The following is a 16,896-nucleotide window of genomic DNA, read 5'->3' on the forward strand; positions in this document are numbered from 1 at the left end:
GGACAAGCCGGGTCCTATAAGTCGTGAGGGCCCTGAGGTCCCTCGTAGAAGGCGGGGTACTGTCATGTCGGACGCTATTCACACTAGGGCGTCCGACACACAGCGGTAATTCCGCATTCGTCCACTATACGCTCAGTGGCGCCTACTAGATTTTATCTAGGTTGTCCGGGGTTACTTTAGCTGGTACTCGGGTTGGAGGCTGGGTCACGCTCACTGCCTTTAAATAGTTCTGCTGGACTTTGGGCGTCGCCGATTATAGCTTGTGCCTCGTGCCTAGTGATTCCGGTCTGGAGTGGTGGTCTTGGAGTAGAAATATCGTATCTGGTGGTGTATTATCCTTTGTCATATTTCTCCTTCCTATATTTGTATTTGTTTTGCCCTGTGCACGTTATAGTGTTTTTCCTGTGTGTTTACGGCGTGGTGCATTTTTAGTTTTCCCTGTCTGTGCTTTCTGTTGAGGTTGGTGTGTGGTCTAATCACTGGGTGGTGGGTGGAGGTTTCAGCATAGGGCTGAAACAGGAGTCAGGTTCAGGCCTGGTGGCCCAGACAAGCACACCATTAGTGTAAATTCTGGGAGAGGGACAGACAGGGTTTTCCCTAGTCTGAGGGATATCGCAGGGGCCCGGGTAACCAACCTTAGTCTACCCAGTACCTCCGTGACAGGTATACGGGTCAGTTGCTCAAGCCAGAGACTGGAACTATCACTGACAAAAGCTACCAGAAACGGCACCAATAAATAGCCACCCACGAACCAAAGAGAAGCAGGAAAGGTTAAACCCAGCATAACCAGGCCAGGAAAAGAAAAGCAAGAAGCAAACTCTGACCTGGATCATGACAATACCTCTCTTAGGCTGATGTCTAAATTCCTGGGTGAATGTGGACACCTCTCTCATTAAAGCCTGCACTAATAGGTAGCTAGGAACCTGCTGTAATTAAAATCACCACATGGTGAAGGGCAGAGTGCTCAGTCAGTAAGCTAACACAGAAACAGCAAAAAACTGACTGGCACATCCAAACTAGTCTGAATAGGTGCATACCGGGAGCAGCTACCTCCATATACAATATCTAAAAAAAAGGTTGCACTCTATCGTGCTACAGCATGTCAATGTGAAATATATGAAATATGAATAGCAATATGGCTTGTGAATATTAGGAGAATATAAATGAGATGCTTTGCACAAAATGTGGCCTAATAATGTCTGCACATCAACCATCATCAACGTGGTCTCATAAGACTGATGGGTCCCTAACCAATGTGAATACCTCTCTTAGGCTGATGTCTGAATTCCTGGGTGAATGTGGACACCTCTCTCAGTAAAGCCTGCATTTAAGGGTAGCTAGGAACCTGCTGTAATTAAAATCACCACATGGTGAAGGGCGGAGTGCTCTGTCAATAAGCTATCATGCCTATCAACCATCGTCAAGGTGGTCTCATAAGACTGATCAGACTTGTGAACTAGTACTTGAGCTGCTCTATTTCATCCTCACATCATTTTTTTGTGCTTAAGAATTCTTTTTATTTACAGAAAGGCGGCACTGCCATAGGTGCTGGCTGTGCCCCTTCATATTCCATCCTCTCTTTGGGTTTCTGGGAGAGGTCACTTAGCCATCTCCACCACCACCATGTCTTCCACATGGTCAAGTCTGAGTAGCCGTGAGTGTGGACCGCATATTACTCACCCTGATACTCCTTCCTCCCACTATGCCAAGTGCCCTGAGACAACTGATCCCACACTTGGACACTCCGAAGAGCTGTTCAGTTTTCCTTTTCAAGATTCTGGCATGTCAGCCAGTCAACTTGAAGTGGGGCCAGATGAGATCACATATGTAGCGATGCTCAAAGCTTTGACCAGCCACGGTCACACGAAGGTGATGGTGGGAAAGTGTCACAAGAGGTGGACAATGATGAGACAAAATTCCCAGAAAGTCAGGAGGAGGAGCAGGGTGCAGATGTGGAAGACGAGGTGGTGGATGACATAGTGACTGACCCAACCTGGCAGGAGGACATGCAGAGTGAGGACAGCAGCACACATGGGGAAGGAGGCATATCACCCCAACAGGCAGGAAGAAGCACTGTGGTGGCCACAGACAGAAGGCGTGCATCCGTTCCCCATAACACCAACATGAGGGTAGTTGCCATTCCAACTGTTAGATCTTCCCGAGTCTGGTTATTTTTCAAAGACTCTGCTGATAACCCCAAACAGGCCATTTGCAGCACCTGCCATGCCCGCATCAACAGGGGCAGCAAAACTACCAGCCTGATCACCACCAGCGCGATCCGGCACATAGCAGCAAAGCACCTGACTTTGTGGGCTGAACCCTAGGCTCCAGGAACACTTTCTGCAGGTGACACCACTGCTTCTTCCAATGTTTTGCGTAGAAGCCAATCCCCAGTTTACTAGAGGCATGTGAAAATGCCTCTAGCCCTGAATCCGTTGTTGCCCACAGTCAAGCAGCACCATCATCAAGCCCATCCACGTCCTTGTCCCAGCACAGCCTTCAGTTGTCTATACCCCAGTCATTGGAACTTAAGCGGAAATACCCAGCCAACGCCCCACAGGCCACAGTACTAAATTCTAACATTTCTCTTCTGCTTGTGCTGGAAATGTTGCCTTTTAGTCCTCTGGGGTGATGTTATGGCAGCTAGATGGTGTAACTTCCCACAGGTGAAGTATATCCCCAGGGCTCCCGGTGTGTAGAAGGAAGATGGTGAATGATGCAGTAAAGAACGAGGACACAGGTTTGCAGTCTCTTTACCTGGTTTACTGAAGACTTCAGGCAGCCACAGTCCAGGGTACCAGATCACAGGGCAGGCAGGGTCCGGCTGGCTTGGAAGCGAATCCAGAGTCCCCTTTACCAGGTGGAGTTAAAAGCCTTCCTCTAGCGTGGTGGTGTTGTGGTCCCTTACTGCCTATAGCTTCAGATAAGGTCCTCACAGTTCTTCTCTCTGTCCCCCATATAGGATAGGACAATACCTGTATGACAGGTAACTCAAGCCTTTTTACAGGGACTCTATCCCGCCCCGGGCTCTATGCGTTACTGTGTCTTCAGGTGAGTGGTGGACAGGTAACTTGCAATTCAGCTGTCCTGCCGGTTTCTGATGTAAGTCCTAGAGTCCCTTACAACCTTGGAGGTCTGGCTACCGGTTATTTGCGCTTTGCGAGGGAGACAATCTGTTCGCTGCTGTCCTCCCCCTGGTGTCACTCTCCTATGCTTTGCTCTCCTGCTCACTCACTGAACAATGTTCCGCTTTCTGTATGTCCCTTTCTTTAGGAGCTGTAGTACTTCAGACTACATGGCCCCTTCAGACCTTCTTCCTGCCTCAGACTGTTCCAGTCTGCTTCCTGGCACTTTCTGACTGAACTCTCGTTCCAAACCACAATATATCTCAATATGCAGGGGAGTCACCTAGAAATAGGATCAAAAGCTCCCCCTTGTGGCCTGGAGTGTGGACATGTTGTGTATATTGTGATTACCTGATAAAAGACATCCTTCATCGTTTCCAAACGTAACATCACTCTCCCCGTGAGGAAAGCAATGCTTCTGTGATGACCAGGACCCTAGGGCGCCACACATGCACTTCGTGTATGGGCGTTACAAGCCTAGTAGACCTGCTCCTTATCATCGGGCCTAGTTTTTAATTGTGCTAGTTGGGCAGGGGAGTCTATGTGCACATATCCACATAACTGCAAGGCTAGCAGGCACTGTATGTGAGTCTATAGATCTCACTGCATACATCAGAAGGCTCCATTACTGTCTGCTGTTGCGTATTTTATATATACCTTGCTGCAGTTATCCATGGCAATTTTTTTTTTTTTTAAGATTATGCCTGCTCATTTTCTTATAAAGCAATCCATAGCCCCCTTTTTGACATTTATTTGCTTGGTCACACTGCAGAATACAGCCAGGTCGTTGCAATACAAGAGCGTAAAAATATAATTTTTTACCTATTTTTGGAGGGGTCCAGGCATCAGATGTGAGTGGGCCTAACAATCTGTCCTTTTTTGGGGGGTACTATCTAATATTTTGTAGTGTCATAACATTTTTGGACACCATTTTGCTGCCCTAAAAAACTTCAGCTGGCCCCTCAAAAATTAGCTACAGTTGTTATATTTATCACTGTGTGTTGTACGTCACACGCATCGCATATAATTGCGCTAAATATCTTAACATTTTAGAACTCCAATTTTATTTTTGGGTGTCATAGCCAAATTTTTGACAAAATTTTGGAGTGCCAAAAAAAGGCCACATTTTGATCAGTCTGTTATCTCTGGCTGACGCCTGGTGTATCAGTGGTGTCAAAATCCGTGCTTTGCAGGCATACGTTGCATTCTTCTGTCTGCTACCTTTGGTCTACTCAGTATTTATTGTTTAAAAATTTTTTAAAAAATTATACAGTCTGTTATCTCCGTCACACGCCTGGTGTATCTGTGGTGTAAAAATCTTCTGTTTGCAGGCATACGTTGCATTGCGCTGTCTGCTAGCCTTGGTGTACTCAGTATTTATTGTTTTACAAAAAAAAAATTAAAGAAAATGTATACAGTCTGTTATGCCAGGCTGAGTCCTGGTGTATGTGCGGAGGAAAAATAGTAGCTTTGCATATTAATTATATATTACATATAAATTTCATGCACGTCATATTGATTTTCTTGACATTACTTTATTTGTGGGGGAGGATGGGAATATCGAGACGGATTTGTACCGCAAGGATACTGCGGTTAATTCCCTGCTACACGCCTCCTCCGCACATAGTTTTTCTACCATCAAGGCTATCCCAGTTGGTCAATTCCTGAGGAACAGGCGGGTGTGTTCTACGGAGACACGCTTTAAACAACAATCAGCCATATTGAGTGACCGGTTCAAAGACAGGGGATATAGTGGCCGCTGTATCAGGAGAGGATACAGACGAGCGAAATATACCAACAGAGAGGACCTTTTGGTACCGAGAGCTATGCCCCAGGAAAATTCGAGTAAGATCAGGTTCATTTCAACTTCAAATTGTCGCTGGGAGCAGATTCGTGGCATATTATCCAAACATTGGTCTGTCTTATGTACTGATAATACCCTTGCGGTACATCTATCATCTGGCCCTCAGATGACACAGCGCAGAGGGAAAAATTTACGTGATTATCTTGTCCATAGCCATCATGTTACCAAACAGCCTACAATCTGTGGTACTAGTACTAGGAGAGTTGGCTGTTTTCCATGTGGATCTTGCGAAGCTTGCCCTAATGTCCTGCGCTGTGGCACGTTTAAATCTTCCGATGGGAGCAGGGAGTACAAAATTCGTGATTATATATCATGTAGTACAACTCATGTAATTTATTACGCTACCTGCCCCTGCTCCCTCATTTATATCGGCCTGACTTCGAGGGAGTTAAAAATCAGGACACGTGAGCATGTACGGGACATTAGGGCAGCACGAGATATAGTAGACGCTGAGGCTTTAGCGTCTCTTAAGACACTTCCGAAACATTTTAGATCCTTCCATGGATCGGACCCGAGCGGCCTTAAGGTGCGGGGCATTGACCGGATCCATGGTGGTATTAGGGGTGGGAATTTAATCCAAATCCTCGCACAACGTGAATGTCGGTGGATAGCCACCCTGGACACCATGGCCCCTAAGGGACTCAATGAGAAGTTGTCCTTTGCCCCGTTTCTGTGATTTTTTGAGGGGTTCATTATACTCCCTTTTTGATCTTTTTTGGCGTCTGTATCCACCATTGTCTATGTTTACTGTGTAGCAGATACGTAGCTGTATATATATATATAGATCTCTTGTAGATGTCTTCTCCACCCTATTTTTTAATTGGCGTTTTATTAATGTTGTGTCAATTGTTTGTTTCCAGTTTTTAGTGTTCATCCATCCCTTTGCCCCAGGTGCTAGGCGCATGTTACCTGATGAAATCTATGCTCTCAAGAATTCCCACATATGGTTATCCCACAGCTATATTCGACTTGAGTGGAGATTGAACGTGCATCTCTTTTGATACCCTATGCCATACATCCCAGCAGGATTACTTCAATCTATCTACATATGGTGATCGGCATCTACTTTGTTGCAAATATGTCTTCAAAGGAGTCCGGTATGAATATTATGAGCCCAGTGGTATGATAGACTTTTTGATGCCTGGAAAGAACCCTCGAATGGGAATTGGATATCGGAGATGTGTAGTACCCATTTATTTTCCCTTTCTGGGTACCGGACGTATATTCCCCAACAAAGTTATATGCCTTAGGACTCTTGATTATGGAGACTTTGCACTTTATTTTATCTGGGATTGATTGGGCACCTTTAATGATGTCCAATCTCATATATTGCAGTGGGATTTTCTCAAACTAACCATATATTATGATTGTGCGTATGAGATTTGTAATTTTGGTATTTTTGTATATATTTTGTCATGCACTAGGCCACTTTATGAATGATATGAGCTTCTATGAGGGAAATATTGAATATTATGTCCATGATCAGTATAAGGTATTTTTTACAGGTCTCGTTCATATTTCTTTTTTTCACATAGGGTCTTAGTTAATATTGACCTCGATTGTTAGTATGTTCTTTATGACATATTCATTATATATACCTTTTAGAAGGCTTATTGCACAGGAAGTTTTAGAATAGACCTTTGTTAATTGTGTATCTTTTAGGATTTGCTGATTTATTTTTTGTGAAAGTCACTATTCTAGTCTTTTTTCTTTTTCCTTAAATCTTATTTTTCACTTGTCACTATCCCCTAGCAATCCAATAATATGGCTGTTGTTTTTGGGGCTTCACAAATATGGATTCTGTGGCGCGCATGCGCAGTTGTTTTAAGCACACTATTTACTTACTTAATTGCCGCTTGGAGTAATTTAATTAGAATGGTGCACGTTTCTTCACACGCCCCTTCCTGGAAAATATGCATACCTGGACATTAATATTCTTATTTTTTCCTCATGCCGTAGTCAGGAGCTGTTATAACCTCCTATGCCCTAGTGCGCATGCGCCGCTGGAGTAACGCAGTACCACACCATCTATGTGGCTATCTCTTCAGGCGATGTGCGCTTGCTTTATGACGTCATTTGGCAAACCTTTTTGCCTGCAGGCGCACACCGTATTGACGGTCACATGACGAGATGGATACTTCCGGTTTGCGTTCCTCGGGGCTCATGCGCCGCACCTGTGGGCAATGAAAGGGATTTCTATTTAAACTAAGGGGACACAACACACGCTACTCCCCTTCTTGAAGAAGCACTTACGCGAAACGCGCGTCAAGGGGTTACAGCAGGCGGACCTAGGACATCTGTACTTATGGGTGAGTGATGGCAACCTATTGATCTGTGTAGGGGGTCTGGGGGCTCTTGGAGGCTGGTGTATAGAGTCTGGATATTGGATCTACTTGGAATTTAAGTGTACCCTCCTTCCCTCTCACTGGGTGCTGCCATACCAGCCCTCACTTGATAATAATTTCGGTCCATATATGCCTGCTGTACTAGCAGGTTCCCTATATAGCCCCTCTTAATTGTTTCTCTGCCCACTGATTGGGCTGTTGTCATATTTTGTATATTTTAAATATTGCAATAAAATTTACAGTTTTTATCTTCTATATTTGTTAGTGTCTTTTTACTCCATGTTCTCTAGCTTATTATAAGTTGCATAGTTCTGCCTGCTAGCTTTGTTTAACTCATTTTATTTATTTTTTTTTCAAAAAATCAGAAAAAAAAAATTATACACTCTGTTATGTCACGCTGAGACCTGGTGTATCTGTGTTGGAAAAATCGTAGCTTTGCAGGCATAAGTTTCAAAGTTCTGTCTGCTAGCCTTGTTCAACTCATTTTTTTTTTTTTTTCAAAAAATCAGAAAAAAAAAAATTATACAGTCTGTTATGTCACACTGAAGCCTGGTGTATCTCTGGTGGAAAAATCATAGCTTCGCAGGCATTAGTTGCATAGTTCTGTCTGCTAGCCTTGTTCAACTCATTTGTATTTTTTGTCAAAAAATCTGAAAAAAACAAATGTATACAGTCTGTTATGTCACGCTGAGGCCTGGTGTATCTGTGGTGGAAAGATCGTAGCTTCGCAGGTATAAGTTGCATAGTTCTGTCTGCTAACCTTGTTCAACTCATTTTTATTTTTTTCAAAAAATCAGAAAAAAAAAGTATACAGTCTGTTATGTCTGCTAGCCTTGTTCTACTCTTTTTTTTTCTTTTTTTCAAAAATTCACCAAAAAACCCACAAAAAAGTCCTCGACTTCAACCAACACTGCCCGGTTCATCTTGATACGCATTTGCTGTGTGATCTTGAACAGGTTCTGCAGAAGAGCGTTAGCCTTATCCTAATTTCTCCGGATGTAAAAGAGCAGCCTTATTCATATGTCGGGGGCTGATCAGGACGGGACTCCTCAGCTCTCGCAACCAATCAGCAAACTGTGGATTATATTCAGCAGATTTGTCTTTTTGCATGATTTATTTCCGGAGGTGCGATTCTCCCTTCGAACTGTAGCAAGCATTGAAATTCAGCCCCTAGTCACGTAGCTCTTTCTGAACGCTCTCATCCTTGTGTATGTAGTTCATGAACTTCCCAACTTGCCACTCCCTCTGTTCTGGTGGTAAGCGGGTGCGAACGGCCACGTCTTTCATGACATTGAAGTCGTTTTTCATTCTGTTGGTCAGACCTGTTAGGTTACAGAACTCTGGCACAAGTACGATGGCTCCATCTGTGGCTCCCGGCTTGGGCCTCCGGGGGATGTTCACGATTAGCGGCTGGATCATAGCTTTCACTTGTTCATTGTATTGGTTCTTATAGTAGTCCACAATGCTGATCTCGCTTCCGTCTGCCTTCTTGAAGGTGGACGCTGTAGTCCTGTTCCAGGCCATCTCGTCTAAACGGTAGGTTTTAGTGTTGGACTTGGTGAGGACGATCTGTCTGATCAGCTCCTTGCAGCAGGCGTCCTGGAACCTCTAAGGGCCACACGAGGAGTAGAGGCTGCTCATGATGTCGTGCACAGTCTCATTCCTGAGGGCTTTATGGTTGACATCAATGCTCATCATGATGCTGGACTCGTACTGGAGGATGGAGGTGGAAAACCCCGGGCAGATGGCGAGTCGGTGAGCTCTGACTTCAGTGGCGTCGCTCAGGTTGTAATAGTTGCATCCTATCTGCTTCATATCCATTATCTTCAGGAGTCTTCGGAAAATTATGTTATAGAAATGGAAGCAGGTGGGCGAGGTCAGTGGAAGCTGGTTGGTCAGGGTGATTGTTATCCTCATGTTCTCTCCATTTCGAGTTTGGCTGAACACCTCAGTGACCTTATACAGTCTTTTTGGTAAAAACATCACAGTTCCATCAAAAGCCCACGCCTTCCCAATGGTTTCTTCATGCTGGTACAGGAGGCCATACCGCAAACACTTGGACTTAATGGTGGGGTTGAAGTCAATGTGATACTGGTACAGGGCCCACTGTGGTTGGGACGCCAGCTTGATGTGGTTGGTCACAAGAGCAATCTTGGTTCCAGAGGTACCAGCTTTAAAATTTTGGATGTGTTCGATAGTCTGCCGGGTGTTCACCCCGACATCATGGAAGTCATGCTGTTACGGAACTGCAACACAGAACTAGGATAGAAAGGGTAAAACTGACCCTGCACTGAGACTAGGCTGATACCCTATGATGGAGTGGGTGACCCATTCCTTGCGAATAGACCCACCGACGATCCTAGGTTAATCTCAAGCAAAGACCTAATAGATAGGGGGAAGGAGGTCCCTAAAAGATCTAAGGACTGGGTATAAAACAGGTCACCTCTTAATAGAAAATATAGAGAAGGCTGCATTAACCAAACGAAAACAGAAACTAAGGATAGCAGAACTGGGGGTCCCAGAACTGCACAATATCAAACACAGAAAGCTATCAAAGCACCTAGCCAGAACTCTAGTGGATTAACACTGCTGTCCAGCAAGGACTGGGAGGAAGGACACCTTCATCACCTGACGTAAGACAACCCAGCACCAGGGGAAAAAGACCAGCAGCCAGAAACCACAACAAGATGGCAGATTGTCAAAAACAAAACAGATTCTAACAGTACCTCCCTTTTTACGAGGATCCTCCGGATCCTCTAGGCCGAGCCTTATTCGGAAATCTGTGAAAAGCCTTAATCAGCCTTGAGGCCAAGATGTCCTCAGCTTTCACCATGGAATTATCCTCAGGACGAAACCCTTCCAGGACACAAAATACTGCAACCTTCCTCTGTGCCACCTGGAATCTAAAATGCGTGAAATCTCAAACTCGCCGTCCTCATCAACTGGAGGAACAGTCGGCATCGCCTCCTTATCTGGTGTGTCAACTTTCTTCAGTAAAGAAACATGAAAAACTGAATTAATTCTCCAGGATGAGGGGATGTCTAATCTCACCGCTGCCGAGATGACAACCTGAACCACTTTGAAGGGTCCTACAAACTTAGGCCCCAGTTTTTTAGAAGAGATCTTCAAACGCAGATTCCTAGAGGACAACCAGACCATGTCCTCAACTGAAAACAATGCCTCCCTTCTTCTTCTTGTCAAAATATTTATTTGCCTCCTATTTGCCTCTTTCAGATTATGGCATACATTGGTCCAAGCCCTGTCCAAATTTCCATAAAAACTCACCTCCTCAGGCACCGCTGCCCCAATCTTTGAAAATGGACCGAAAGATTGATGCCTCCCTGTACAGCAAAAAAAATGAGAACACCCAGCTGAGGAAGACGTATGATTATTAAGAGCAAACTCAGCTAGTGATAGATATTCCGACCACATCTCCTTATTGTCTGCTACAAAACATCTCAAAAACTGCTTGACGTCCTGGTTCCTTTCGGTCTGTCCATTGGACTCCGGATGATAACCTGACGAAAATGACAAACGAACCTTTAATCTGTCACAAAAAGCACTCCAAAAGCGAGCCACAAACTGTGGTGCTCTATAGGAAACAATGTCCGCGGGAACCCCATGGAGCCTGACAATCTCTTTCATAAATGCCTTAGCTAGAGTCTTGGCGCAGGGTAATTTATTGAACGGGACCAGATGACACATCTTACTAAATCGGTCCACAACAACCCAGATGACAAAAAACCCTCAGAGACTGGCAGATCGGTGATAAAATCCATAGCAAGATGTGACCATGGCGAACTAGGAACCTAGGGCACAGCAAACCTGCAGCCGGGGCATGTGAGGCCTTCGACCTAGCGCACACAGTACACTGTACACTTGATGATTTCTCTTTGCCACCCTGGCCACCAGAAACTTCGACCGATTGACTTTCTAATTTCTGAAATCCCTGGATGACCAGCCAACCGAGACTCATGACATTCAGCAAACAAAGCTCTCCGCAAGGTTCTAGGCACAAATAATTTACCATATGGAGTGTTAGTTGGTGCAGCATTCCGGGCCTCTGGAATGCTACTCTCCAACTCAGAACCCAATGCTGCCACCACCACCCCTTTCTGCAAAATACATTCCTCCTTCTCAGTATTAACTGCTGGAGAGAAACTACGAGGCAAGGCATCCGCTTTAACATTCCTTGTCCCAGGGATATATGTTACGGAGAAATGAAACTGGGCAAAAAACAGTGCCCACCTAGCTTGACAGGCATTCAAACGTTTAGCGGCATCCAGATATATCAGGTTCTTATGATCAGTAAAAACCTGTACCGGATGTCTAGCCCCCTCCAAAAAATGTCGCCAATGCTCAAACTCGTGTTTAAAAGCCAGCAACTCTCTGTTCCCAACATTATAGTTGAGCTCAGTTTCCAAATTTTTTTTAGAAAAGAAAGCACAGGGATGCACCTCATCCTCTCCCTCCTGGGACAGAACTGCCCCCACCCCTACTGAAGAGGCATCAACCTCCACCAGAAATGGCTTGGTCTCATCTGTCAGGATCAAAATAGGAGCAGAGCTAAACCTCTTCTTGAGATGCTCAAAAGCCTTAAAAGCCTCAGAAGACAATGGGACAATATTAGAACCCTTCTTGGTGAGATCAGTTATAGGTTTATGAATTTTCTGTAATAATTAGCAAACCCTAAAAATCTCTGAACTGACTTCAAACATTCAGGCCTAGGCCACTCCAGCACTGCCTGAACCTTCACCGGGTCCATCTCAAACCCATCACTGGAGACAAGGCACCCCAAAAAACTCATTTTCTGTACTGCAAACTCGCACTTCTCCAATTTAGCAAAGAGCGAGATTTCGCTCAAAATCTGTAGAACTTCGCGGACTCTCTGCCAATGCGACTCCAGATCAGGTGAATAGATCAAAATATCATCCAAATAAACAATAACACTTCTACCGATCAACGACCTCAGAATGTCATTAATGAAATTTTGAAAAAACGAAGGCGCATTAGTAAGGCGAAAAGGCATCACCAGCCACTCAAAATGACCTTCCGGGGTATTAAAGGCTGTCTTCCATTCATCGCCCTCCTTCACCTGCAGCAAATTATATGCCCCACGAAGGTCAATCTTAGAGAACCACTTTGCTCGTTAGTTGGTTAAACAAATCCAGAATAAGCGGCAATGGGTAAGGATTGCACACAGTGATCTTATTAATCTCCTGAAAATCCAGACACGGCCTAAGGCCCCCATCCTTCTTTTTGACAAAAAAGAATCCTACAGCCACAGGGGACTTAGAGGGTCTTATATGACCTGCAAGTAAACTAGTCTGTAGGTATTCTTTTAAGGCCTCTCTCTCGGGAACCGTCAGATTAAATAAACAACTCTTAGGAAGTGTGGCACTTGGGACGAACTCAATAGCGCAGTCGTAATCTCTATGGGGTGGTAGAGCTTGCGACTCAACCTCTGAAAATACCCTCCAGAAATCCTGAATGGCTTCAGGTAGCTCCTTCTTCACAACAGCAGCAATGTGAACATTACAACAATTACCATAACACCCCTGACCCCAGGACCTTATAGTACTAGACGACCAGTCCAGCAAAGAATTGTGCATTTTTAACCAGGGTAAACCCAGGACGACTAGGCAAGGTAAATTAGCAAGGACAAACAAGTCTGCACACTCCTGATGTTCCATGTCCACAATAAGTGGGAACCCGGTAACCTTTCGAGAATAACCACAACAGGAATAGGAGATGACAATGGTTCAGAATGAAACTTATATTTGCCTAGGAATTGTTGATTACCGTATTTTTCGGACTATAAGACGCACCGGACCATAAGACGCACCCCAAATTTGGGGTGAAATTTGCAGAAAAAAAGGTTTTTTATAAGATGGGGGTCCGTCTTATTGTCCGAATTTACAGTATCTTACCTGAGGGCTGGCGGTGGCAGAGCAGGGTCACAGGAGGCATGGTGTCGGCAGAGGTGGGGTGATGCGGTACGGCATGCACATGAGCAGGGTCCCTTCCTGCTTAGGTGGGTGACGCCACGGCCTGGTGTCCATGGGAGGGTTGCAGCAGTGGTTACCGGCAGAGGTGCGGCAGCGGCAGAGGTGCGGGGATGAGGAGGTGCAGTGAGCGGTATGGCGTGAGCGGGGTCCCTTTCACAGGTGAGGTGATGCAGCAGCCCGGTATGCAGCAGAGCCGGGTGAATCATGTTGTTATCGGTGGTGGTGGCCATCTTCCTGAGGCCGCGCATGCGCAGATGGACTGCTCTGCTTCCCGGGGCTTCAGGAAAATGGCCGTGGGAGGCCGCACGTGCACAGATGGAGATCACAGCAGCCATTTTCCTGAAGCCAAGATCTAAATCTGCGAACTCGGCTTCAGGAAAATGGCCACCGTGATCTCCATCTGTGCAAGTGCGGCCTCCCGCGGCCATTTTCCTGAAGCCCCGGGAAGCAGAGCACTCCATCTGCGCATGCGCGGCCTCAGGGAGATGGCCGCCACCACCGATAACAACATGATTCACCCGGCTCTGCTTCTTACCGGGCTGCTGCATCACCTCACCGGTGAAAGGGACCCCGCTCACTGCGCCTCCTCATCCCCGTACCTCTGCCACCGCACCTCTGTCGCCGCACCTCTGCCGCCGCCACCACCACACCACTGCGGGTAAGTTTGCATTACGACTATTAGACGCACCCCCTATTTTCCCCCCTTTTTTTGGGGGAAAAAGTGCGTCTTCTAGTCCGAAAAATACGGTAATCAAATTAAGTGCAGAACCACAATCCACCATTACCTGAAAATCAATGGAATGACCATGATATGTGGTATCAGCAGAAAAAAAAACTCCTGCGTACCGTAAAAACACAATACGAACTGGAGTGTTACTCCTACTGACCTTTTTTTCCTCTTTCCTTATGCGAACCTCACATTGCTTAATAAAATGGTCAGTCCTACCACAATACAAAAGCAAAGCCCTTCAGAAAACCTCTTCTCCCTCTCCTGGGAACGAGAGGACATCGCCCCAAGTTGCATCGGTTCCCCGCTGTCGACTGGGCTATCCTGAGAGACTGGGTTCAGCATTATAAGAGCCTTCTCTTCATTCTGTCTGCCTCTCAATCTTCTATCCACATGGATAGCTAACTGCATAGCAGTTTCCAAAGTATCAGGTGCAGGATATGCAATGAGCAAATATTTAACTCTTTCACTCAAACCTGCTAAAAACTGACTCTTGAGCGCTGGGTCATTCCACCTGACCTCTGCGTACCATCGTCTGAACTGGGTGCAATAACTCTCAGCATCAACAGAACCCTGTTTAAGCCATCTGAGCTCTGCCTCAGCTGATGTGGCCCGAACAGGATCATCAAATAACAACCCCATAGCAGAAAAAAATGTTTTACTGATGTCAAACAAGGATCATCAGGATGTAATGAAAATGCCCAGATTTGGGGTTCACTTCGCAATAAAGACATAATAATCCCCGCACACTGTAAATCACTCCCTGAGGATCTGGGTCTAAGCCGAAAATATAGTAAACATGCATTTTTAAATGTAAAAAATTCCTGCCGTTTACTAGAAACAAAAATTAAGGTAATCCTACTTTAGGTTCTTCAGAGCGTGCTCCAGAGTAATTACTCACGTGCTGTTGCAGGTCGGCTACTTCCAAAGTTAACCCTTGCAAGCATTGATCACGTTCTTGGACGCTGCACATATTGAAGGAATCCGGGAAAAGATTTTTTTTATATATATGTGTGGCTGGACAAACTGTTATGGAACTGCAACACAGAACTAGGATAGAAGGGGGAAAACTGACCCTGCACTGAGACAAGGCTGATACCCTACGATGGAGTGGGCGACCCATTCCTTGCGAATAGACCCACCAACGATCATAGGTTAATCTCAAGCGAAGACCTATAGATAGAGGGAAGGAGGTCCCTAAAAGATCTAAGGACTGGTTATAAAAACAGATCACCTCCTAATAGAAAATACAGAGAAGGCTGCAGAAACCAAACGAAAACAGAAACTAAGGATAGCAGAACTGGGGGTCCCAGAACTGCACAATATCAAACACAGAAAGCTATCAAAGCACCTAGCCAGAACTCTAGCGCATTAACACTGCTGTCCAGCAAGGACTGGGAGGCAGGTGCTGGGTAATAAAGGGTGATACAATCACCTGACCTAAGACAACCCAGCACCAGGGGAAAAAGACCAGCAGCCAGAAACCACAAGATGGTGGATGGTCAAAAACAAAACAGATTCTAACACATGCCTAACACATGCCTACAGCCGCCTCATTCCCCGATAGACACTTCAGCAAGTCCGGCTGACACCTGCAGAACCTGGGGAGATGGTCTCTCTGCTGCCACTGCCGGCAGACCTCTCTGGCGCCCTCTTCCAAGGAGCAAAGGCTCAGGCGCTGGCTGCTGAGATCTGACTGCTGGCCAGGATCCTTGGGGCTGCTGTACCTGTCCAGGTGGTCTTTGTGGGGCATGCTCCTGTACACGAGATCGGCCACGGGCCCGGGATCTTGCTCGTCAGCTCATCTTTTACTTCGTACACAAACCACGCACTAGTGTGTATTGAGGCCTTCATCAATATTTCCTCATTCTCCACCACTAGATCACCATGGTGAACATGTTGTATGCTCCCTCACGGTGTCCGTCCGGCTTCTAGGATGGGTGCCGCCATCTTCCAAAATGCCGGTCGGCAGATTCATTCATTTTGATCACTGTGATAGATCCTGTCACAGTGATCAAAATAAAAAAAATAGTAAATAAACCCCCTCTTTATCACCCCCATAGATAGGGAACATAATAAAATAAAGAAAATAAATTTATTTTTATTTTTCAACTAGGGTTAGGGTTAGAATTAGGGTTAGGGTTGCAATTAGGGATAGAATTAGGGTTAGGGTTGCAATTAGGGATAGAATTAGGGTTAGGGTTAGGATTAGGGTTGGAGTTAGGGTTAGGGTTAGAATTAGGCTATGTGCACACGGTGCGGATTTGGCTGTGGATCCGCAGCAGATTGGTCACTACGGATTCGTAGCAGTTTTCCATCACGTTTACAGTACCACGAAAACCTATGGAAAACCAAATCTGCTGTGCCCATGGTGCGGAAAGTACCACTTGGTATTTTCTGCAGCATGTCAATTCTTTGTGCGAATCCCGCAGCGTTTTACACCTGTTCCTGTATAGGAATCTGCAGGTGAAATCCGCACAAAAAACACTGGAAATCCGCAGTAAATACGCAGATAAAAAGCAGTTCGCTTTACCTGCGGATTTTTCAAAAATGGTTCGGAAAAGTCCACACACAAATCTGCAACGTGGGCACATAGCCTTAGGGTTAGGGTTGGAATTAGAGTTAGGGTTGGGGCTCTCCAAACGCGACATGGTGTCCGCTAACGATTGGAGCTAATTTTTCTTTCAAAAAGTCAAATGGTGCTCCTTCCCTTCCGAGCCTTGCCGTGTGCCCAAACAGTGGTTTACTCCCACATGTGAGGTATCGGTGTACTCAGGAGAAATTGCCCAACAAATTTTAGGATTTATTTTATCCTGTTGCCCATGTG

At 45.6% G+C, this 16,896-nt stretch overlaps 1 pseudogene; it reads right to left on the reverse strand.

Moving 5' to 3' along the window:
- Positions 1-7,995: 7,995 nt before the first annotated feature.
- Positions 7,996-15,874, reverse strand: LOC143809210 (piwi-like protein 1; annotated as a pseudogene).
- Between the last annotated feature and the right edge of the window lie 1,022 nt (positions 15,875-16,896).

The sequence above is a fragment of the Ranitomeya variabilis genome, chromosome 2 (genome assembly GCF_051348905.1).
Source record: "Ranitomeya variabilis isolate aRanVar5 chromosome 2, aRanVar5.hap1, whole genome shotgun sequence".
NCBI lineage: Eukaryota > Metazoa > Chordata > Amphibia > Anura > Dendrobatidae > Ranitomeya > Ranitomeya variabilis.